We start from the raw sequence: 8560 nt of genomic DNA on the forward strand, positions 1-8560 counted from the left end.
ATCCTGGACACGGCCCCGTGTTCACCGGGCACGGCCCCGTGGTCAAGTGCCAGTAACAAAAATTACAGAATTGAAACAGAAGCCTGGACACGGGGGCGTGTCCGCTGAACACGGCCCGTGTCCAGTTACCTGAACTGGGTGATTTTCTTCAGGGGCTCAGCACGGGGCCGTGTTGGTTGGGCACGGCCCGTGTTGAGCCTTCTGTGATGGAGATTTTTGTCGGGTTTCTCTGTTCTTCGTGCATGGTTCCATTTTTCTCGTTCCCTTTTTCATCCATTACCACCATGAGTGTGTTTTATTCTGCAAAAACTAAAAGATTAAATTAAACTAAACTAAGGATAGATCCGCGGAATGCCTCCGTGGTGCGCCACGTTTATAAGGGTCCTTGGCTAGACCCGATTCCTGGTTATATATCTTCTGAGTGGAGTGCCTTGCTTCCCAAATTACACCGTCGGAGAGCGGCATCCAAGCTTGAATCAATAACCTTCATGTAATTGACTGGGTCGTCGTCCTCTATTTTCTTCCCAACTCCGAATTTCACCTCATCGTCCCCATACCTCAAAGTCAGTGTCCCGTCATTCATGTCTACCACTGCTTGTGCTGTGGCAAGGAAGGGTCTCCCTAGGATAAGGGGGACCTCGGTGTCTTCCTCCATGTCGAGTATGACAAAGTCAACTGGATAAACGAATCTGCTTACCCTTACCAAGACATTCTCGATGACACCTTGTGGGAACTTGACTGATCGATCAGCTAGTTGTATGCTTATTTTTGTAGGGCTCGTAGTTCCCAAGCCAAGCCTTTTGAACATCGATGAGGGCATGAGGTTAATGCTAGCCCCTAAGTCGGCCAAGGCATTGCGAACGGGTGATTCCCCTATTGAGCATGGAATCGTGAAACTCCCGGGATCGATTTTCTTTTAGGGTAGTTTATTGAGTACGAGGGCAGAGCATTCTTCGCCTAAATTAACTAATTGCAAATTTTCAATTTTCTTTTTATGTGTAAGGAAGTCTCTCATAAATTTAGAGTATTTGGGCATTTGGGTTAGGACTTCGATAAAAGGAATATTGACATGCAATTGTTTTAACAGACTTTCGAATTTTGCGAATTGCTCATTGGTCTTTTGACGAATTAACCTACCGGGGTACGGAACTCGAGGAGCCTTGGTAGGCTCGGGTGATGGGGGAGAGTTCTTTTCCTGCAGATGTGTTGGCATTGTTTCTTCCGTTGGTGGAGGTACTTCTGCAGACCCCACGGTGCGGTTTCGTAGTGTGATGAGGTGAACTTGCGCCTTTGGGTTTGTTTCGGTATTGCTAGGTAATGCGCCTTGCGGTCTCTCGGAAAAATTTTGTGCTAGTTGATTTATTTGTTTTTCTATGTTTTGAATGCTAGCTTGTTGATTCCTAAAATTAGATTCTAATTGTAGAAATCTTTCCGAGTTTTTCTTATCAGTGTCGGAGACGAGGCGAGATATAGTATCTTCGAGCCTTTCTCGTCCACCTTGTTGTTGAGTGAAATTTTGTGACTCATTTCTTGATTGCTGAAAGTTTGTTCGTTGGGTTTGTTGGTTACTACTATTGCCGGTTTCCCTCCAACCAAGGTTTGGGTGGTTTCGCCATCCTTGGTTGTAAGTTCCCGTTGGAGGACCCGACGGCCTAGGTCTATTATCAATGTAGTTTACCATTTCTTGTTGATCGTCCGTTTCTTTCATGCAACTCCAATTTTCATGTGACCCACCACACCCTTCACAAGCCATAACCGAGACTGTTTTTGTCATTTCTAATTTTTTTATTTTTGAAGAAAGGGCCTCGATTTGGGCTTGTAAAGAGGTGCTTTCGTCGACCTTATGGGCGCCCGGGGCGATAGACTTATTTCCCCGGGGAGTGTGCCATTGAAAATTGGTTTGAGCAATTTCCTCAATCTGATTATATATTTCGTGTGGGCGTCGATTACCTAAGAGTCCCCCGGAGCTAGAATCAAGTGTCTGCCTAGTGTGTGGCAACAATCCATTGTAGAAAGTGGATACTTGTTGCCATATTGCGAGGCCGTGATGGGGACACTTGCGTAATAGCTCCTTGAACCTTTCCCATGTTTCATATAAGGATTCCCCGTCCTCTTGTGAGTATGTATTAATTTCAGCCATTAATTTAGCAGTTTTAGAAGGAGGGAAATACTTATATAGAAACTTTTGGGCTAATTCATCCCAGGTGTTTACCGATCCAGCTAGGAGGGTGTTGAGCCAAGCTTTCGCTCGGTCTTTTAGTGAGAATGGAAACATACGGAGGCGGATGGCGTCGTTTGATGCTCCATTGATCCGAAAGGTATCACATATTTCTAAGAAATTAGTTATATGTAGATGAGGATCCTCGTCCGCAAGCCCGTGGAAGGTTGCGGAGTTTTGGAGCATTTGTATCAAATGCGGTCGAAGTTCGAAGTTATTGGCTTCGACATTCGGAGCATTGATAGCGGCGCCTAGATTACCTACGGTGGGCCGTAGATAATCCATAAGGGTACGTTGGTCCGCCATTGGGGGTGGATCACCCGAAACCTTCTCTTGGTTTTTGGCTTTTAACCTTTTTCTGAGAAAGCGTTCGGGTTCTTCTAGCGGTTCCTTTATGTCTTTATTGGAACTGGAGCTCATACACTACGTGAGGATGGCGTCGGGTTCCAAGTCCTGCAATAAAAACAGAAAAGAACGTTGGTCAGAAGGTTCACCACGGCCCCGTGTTGAGCGAACACGGCCCCGTGGTCGGAATTACAGTGATTGTTTTTCAGATCCCAGTTACTGGAAGTTGGACACGGCCCCGTGTTGCACCGGCACGGCCCCGTGGTCAGCCTTCTGTAACTTGAAAAACAAAAACTGCCAGTAACGTTGCTGAGCACGGCCCGTGTCCGACCAGGCACGGCCCCGTGCTGAGCTCTGCAAAAGCTGAAAATCTAAGAAAAATCCTAAAAAAATTAAAGAAAAATAAAAAATGATTAGGCCGTTGATTCCTAACTTTCTTAAAATCCTTGTGTCCCCGGCAACGGCGCCAAAAAACTTGATGCGTGTCAGTGTATATATGTTTTTAGATATATATTTAAGCCCTTTTTACACTTTTAGCCAAGTTTTAAATTTATAAAACACGATATTCACTAACACTAAACACACATATGGGCAAGTGCACCCATCGTGGACGTAGTATAGTGTTGGTAAGATACCGAGGTCGTCCAAGGACACAAGAGCTTTTAATACCGGTTTATCCTCAACGTCTAATCAAATCAAAAGGTTAGAAAAATGTTTTAAACTAAGAAAAATAAAAACTAACTAAATGCTGAAAATAAAAATAAAATAAAAACAGATAGACAAGATGAATCACTTGGATCCGACACGTGTATTAGTATAACCTTTGATTATTTTCGCACTTTTGCACTTGTTTAAGAGATTATCTTAGTTATTGTAGTAGGCCCCTCTTTTGAAGGCGACGTTACCCTCAACCCAGTAGTTTGAGTCAGCAAGGATACAATCCTAAAGGGTCGGATTATTGAAAGATAATGAATTAAGTTATTAATGCAAATTGTGGTAGGCCCCGCTTTTGGCGGTGACGTTACCCTCGGCTAAGTAGTCTGAGTCAGCAGGGATACAGTCCTAAATAGCCGGGTTATAGTATTAATAGTAGTTAACTTATGAGGGGGTCAAAGAGTTTGGATCCCCGCCATCCAATACCTATGGGCATTGAAGGAGATCCTACTAAATTTGACCCAGGTCCCAAGCAGGACCTCTAAACGCTGAACAAGGGCAAGACCCTTACCAAACCGTTCCCTTAACCCCCGACCAGGTAGCCAACATACCTCCATATAGACCGTGGATATATGAATGGTGAAAATCTTTTATTTTATATAGACAGTAAAATAATGCCAAGACACCACGGACAAACGATAAGGAAAGATCACCTTCAACATAAGTAACTAGTTATTAAAGTCATTAATACAAAACCAAATAAAAAGTGCAAAAGATTAAAAATAAAAAGTATTATACTAAACACTTGTCTTCACCAAGTGATGTAAGAGACTTAGGCAAACATGGCCTTGATTGTCAAGAACTCTTACGATCAATCTTGGATCCCGAGACGACTCACACACTCTATGATGGACAATGGATGATGGTGGTGGATGATGGTGTTATGGTGGTGGTGGGTGGTGGATGAAGTGTGAGAGAGGTGGTGTGCCAAGGGATGAGAGAGAATGAAGCCAAGCTCCTCTATTTATAGGCTGAACAGAAGGCTGGACACGGCCCCGTGTCCGCTGGACACGGCCCCGTGCCCGCCTGACACTCTCTCTCCTCATTAATTGTAATTGCGAATTACAATTAATGCGCCTGCTGTACTTTCACCACGCCCCCGTGCTCGCTGGACACGGCCCCGTGGTGGGCAATGGAAGCTTCTACTGGTTTGTCTTTTCTGCTGCTTCCTGGGCACGCCCCCGTGTTCGCTGGACACGGGGCGTGTTCAGACTCTGTTTCTTCTCCTTTGCCTTGGGAGGTGCCGTTGAGGGTCCGGGCAGTCCACTTTTGTTCCTTTTCTTGTATTTATGGTAGAATTAGCTGTCTTTTTGCTTCTTTTGTGATTTTGAGCTCATTTCATCCTGAAAATACAAAAGGAAGACAAAAACACTCTTTTTCCAACATTAGTACTTAAAAAGGGTTAGTTTTATGCCTTAATTGATGTGATTTATATGTTGCATTTTACACACATCAAATACCCCCACACTTGAACTTTTGCTTGTCCTCAAGCAAAACTCTTTTAAATGTGGCTTACACTCCCAAATGGAATAGGTAGAAGAGAAGTTTTTTAGCTTGTCCTAGAGTGTCGGGAATCCAAGGTTTTTATAGGTTTTATTTTTATTTATTTACAATCCTATTCGTTATGATTTATTTTGAACGTTTCATAAGATGAATTACTTATTTGGGCATAGCATGCCTTATTAAAATTCCATTTATATACAAGTTCACATACCTCACGGGAGATCACTCAACACTCGGCCGAAGGTGTATATTTTAGTGAATCACTCGAGAGCGGCACGGAACTTACGTCTTCCATAGGCTTGCCAAGCAATCAATCCTCCTCCTTTTTAACTTTTTACCTTTGTAAATATCAAGAGGACTTTTGGGGTGAAGGCTTGGGTTTAAAGGTGGGTGGTTGGTTAGTGGTTAGTAAAAAGGGCGAAAATCGTAACAAGCATCGGTTTTCGTGAAGTACCTTGTTTTTTAGTGACTTTTTATTTTGAAGTATTTCTCCAAACAAGCTTTTATAGCTTTTGTTTGTTTTTGACTTCATCATTTTTTTTTTTTTTTTGATCGTCACATAAAAAGGTGAGTTTACGAAAAAGCGAACTTGTTACTAAAAAAAAATAAATAAAAAGGTTTTTTTTTTTGTGGGTAAAAAGGGTTTTGGGGTAATGAAATGAAAGGTTTAGGCTCAAAGGGGCTATCTAGGGGGATTTTGGGTAGGTAAAAAAAATTGAAAAATAATGGTTTTGAAAGAAAAAAAAATGGTTAGTCCTAATGCCTCCATCATTTACTTACTTGGGTTTAAGTTGGTAAGGACCGGGAATGTATTGTCGTGGCAAGTTCTAGATTTGTAAGGACCGAGCGGCTATTCACACAAGAAACGAAAAATGAGCATTTAATCTAAATATGTGTATTTTTATGCTCAATAAAGGCTCAAAACTCACTTTTGTGGGAATGGGTTTTTAATGTGACCAAGCATATGTAATCGAATTTTAAACTAGACTTGTTATGCCGTTTCATAATTTTCTTATGTTGGTTCCTTTTTTATCACGACGCTATCGGTTGTAAACTTGTAAAAATATAACCTTTTTAGAACTTGTTATTCCCAACTTAAACTAAGACAAGTAAATAAAAAAAATGAAAAAGTTTTTGAAAAAATTTGGGGTGTTTAGCGGTTCCAATAGAGTTTTGTGTAAGGCTTGTGTTTAGGATTTTGCAAAATTTCAAGGTTTTAGCATCCCCCCACACTTAAATTACACATTGTCCTCAATGTGTCCAAAAATAATGTTTTTGGTTGATTAGAATGTATAAAAGTGGGTTAAAAAGCAAAGATTTATGTTACTGGCATCCTGGACACGGCCCCGTGTTCACCGGGCACGGCCCCGTGGTCAAGTGCCAGTAACAAAAATTACAGAATTGAAACAGAAGCCTGGACACGGGGGCGTGTCCGCTGAACACGGCCCGTGTCCAGTTACCTGAACTGGGTGATTTTCTTCAGGGGCTCAGCACGGGGCCGTGTTGGTTGGGCACGGCCCGTGTTGAGCCTTCTGTGATGGAGATTTTTGTCGGGTTTCTCTGTTCTTCGTGCATGGTTCCATTTTTCTCGTTCCCTTTTTCATCCATTACCACCATGAGTGTGTTTTATTCTGCAAAAACTAAAAGATTAAATTAAACTAAACTAAGGATAGATCCGCGGAATGCCTCCGTGGTGCGCCACGTTTATAAGGGTCCTTGGCTAGACCCGATTCCTGGTTATATATCTTCTGAGTGGAGTGCCTTGCTTCCCAAATTACACCGTCGGAGAGCGGCATCCAAGCTTGAATCAATAACCTTCATGTAATTGACTGGGTCGTCGTCCTCTATTTTCTTCCCAACTCCGAATTTCACCTCATCGTCCCCATACCTCAAAGTCAGTGTCCCGTCATTCATGTCTACCACTGCTTGTGCTGTGGCAAGGAAGGGTCTCCCTAGGATAAGGGGGACCTCGGTGTCTTCCTCCATGTCGAGTATGACAAAGTCAACTGGATAAACGAATCTGCTTACCCTTACCAAGACATTCTCGATGACACCTTGTGGGAACTTGACTGATCGATCAGCTAGTTGTATGCTTATTTTTGTAGGGCTCGTAGTTCCCAAGCCAAGCCTTTTGAACATCGATGAGGGCATGAGGTTAATGCTAGCCCCTAAGTCGGCCAAGGCATTGCGAACGGGTGATTCCCCTATTGAGCATGGAATCGTGAAACTCCCGGGATCGATTTTCTTTTAGGGTAGTTTATTGAGTACGAGGGCAGAGCATTCTTCGCCTAAATTAACTAATTGCAAATTTTCAATTTTCTTTTTATGTGTAAGGAAGTCTCTCATAAATTTAGAGTATTTGGGCATTTGGGTTAGGACTTCGATAAAAGGAATATTGACATGCAATTGTTTTAACAGACTTTCGAATTTTGCGAATTGCTCATTGGTCTTTTGACGAATTAACCTACCGGGGTACGGAACTCGAGGAGCCTTGGTAGGCTCGGGTGATGGGGGAGAGTTCTTTTCCTGCAGATGTGTTGGCATTGTTTCTTCCGTTGGTGGAGGTACTTCTGCAGACCCCACGGTGCGGTTTCGTAGTGTGATGAGGTGAACTTGCGCCTTTGGGTTTGTTTCGGTATTGCTAGGTAATGCGCCTTGCGGTCTCTCGGAAAAATTTTGTGCTAGTTGATTTATTTGTTTTTCTATGTTTTGAATGCTAGCTTGTTGATTCCTAAAATTAGATTCTAATTGTAGAAATCTTTCCGAGTTTTTCTTATCAGTGTCGGAGACGAGGCGAGATATAGTATCTTCGAGCCTTTCTCGTCCACCTTGTTGTTGAGTGAAATTTTGTGACTCATTTCTTGATTGCTGAAAGTTTGTTCGTTGGGTTTGTTGGTTACTACTATTGCCGGTTTCCCTCCAACCAAGGTTTGGGTGGTTTCGCCATCCTTGGTTGTAAGTTCCCGTTGGAGGACCCGACGGCCTAGGTCTATTATCAATGTAGTTTACCATTTCTTGTTGATCGTCCGTTTCTTTCATGCAACTCCAATTTTCATGTGACCCACCACACCCTTCACACCCATAACCGAGACTGTTTTTGTCATTTCTAATTTTTTTATTTTTGAAGAAAGGGCCTCGATTTGGGCTTGTAAAGAGGTGCTTTCGTCGACCTTATGGGCGCCCGGGGCGATAGACTTATTTCCCCGGGGAGTGTGCCATTGAAAATTGGTTTGAGCAATTTCCTCAATCTGATTATATATTTCGTGTGGGCGTCGATTACCTAAGAGTCCCCCGGAGCTAGAATCAAGTGTCTGCCTAGTGTGTGGCAACAATCCATTGTAGAAAGTGGATACTTGTTGCCATATTGCGAGGCCGTGATGGGGACACTTGCGTAATAGCTCCTTGAACCTTTCCCATGTTTCATATAAGGATTCCCCGTCCTCTTGTGAGTATGTATTAATTTCAGCCATTAATTTAGCAGTTTTAGAAGGAGGGAAATACTTATATAGAAACTTTTGGGCTAGTTCATCCCAGGTGTTTACCGATCCAGCTGGGAGGGTGTTGAGCCAAGCTTTCGCTCGGTCTTTTAGTGAGAATGGAAACATACGGAGGCGGATGGCGTCGTTTGATGCTCCATTGATCCGAAAGGTATCACATATTTCTAAGAAATTAGTTATATGTAGATGAGGATCCTCGTCCGCAAGCCCGTGGAAGGTTGCGGAGTTTTGGAGCATTTGTATCAAATGCGGTCGAAGTTCGAAGTTATTGGCTTCGACATTC

The 8560-nt window shown here is 42.9% G+C and overlaps 2 non-coding genes across 2 annotated transcripts; both read left to right on the plus strand.

Annotated features, from left to right (window-relative positions):
• Positions 1-2039: 2039 nt before the first annotated feature.
• LOC118483497 lies at positions 2040-2146 on the plus strand. Its single transcript, XR_004870786.1, has one exon. It is a non-coding gene; the product is annotated as a small nucleolar RNA R71 (small nucleolar RNA).
• Positions 2147-8149: 6003 nt separating this feature from the next.
• Positions 8150-8256, plus strand: LOC118483498. Its single transcript, XR_004870788.1, has one exon. It is a non-coding gene; the product is annotated as a small nucleolar RNA R71 (small nucleolar RNA).
• Positions 8257-8560: the final 304 nt, after the last annotated feature.

Source organism: Helianthus annuus, chromosome 10 (genome assembly GCF_002127325.2).
Source record: "Helianthus annuus cultivar XRQ/B chromosome 10, HanXRQr2.0-SUNRISE, whole genome shotgun sequence".
In the NCBI taxonomy this organism is placed as follows: Eukaryota; Viridiplantae; Streptophyta; class Magnoliopsida; order Asterales; family Asteraceae; genus Helianthus; species Helianthus annuus.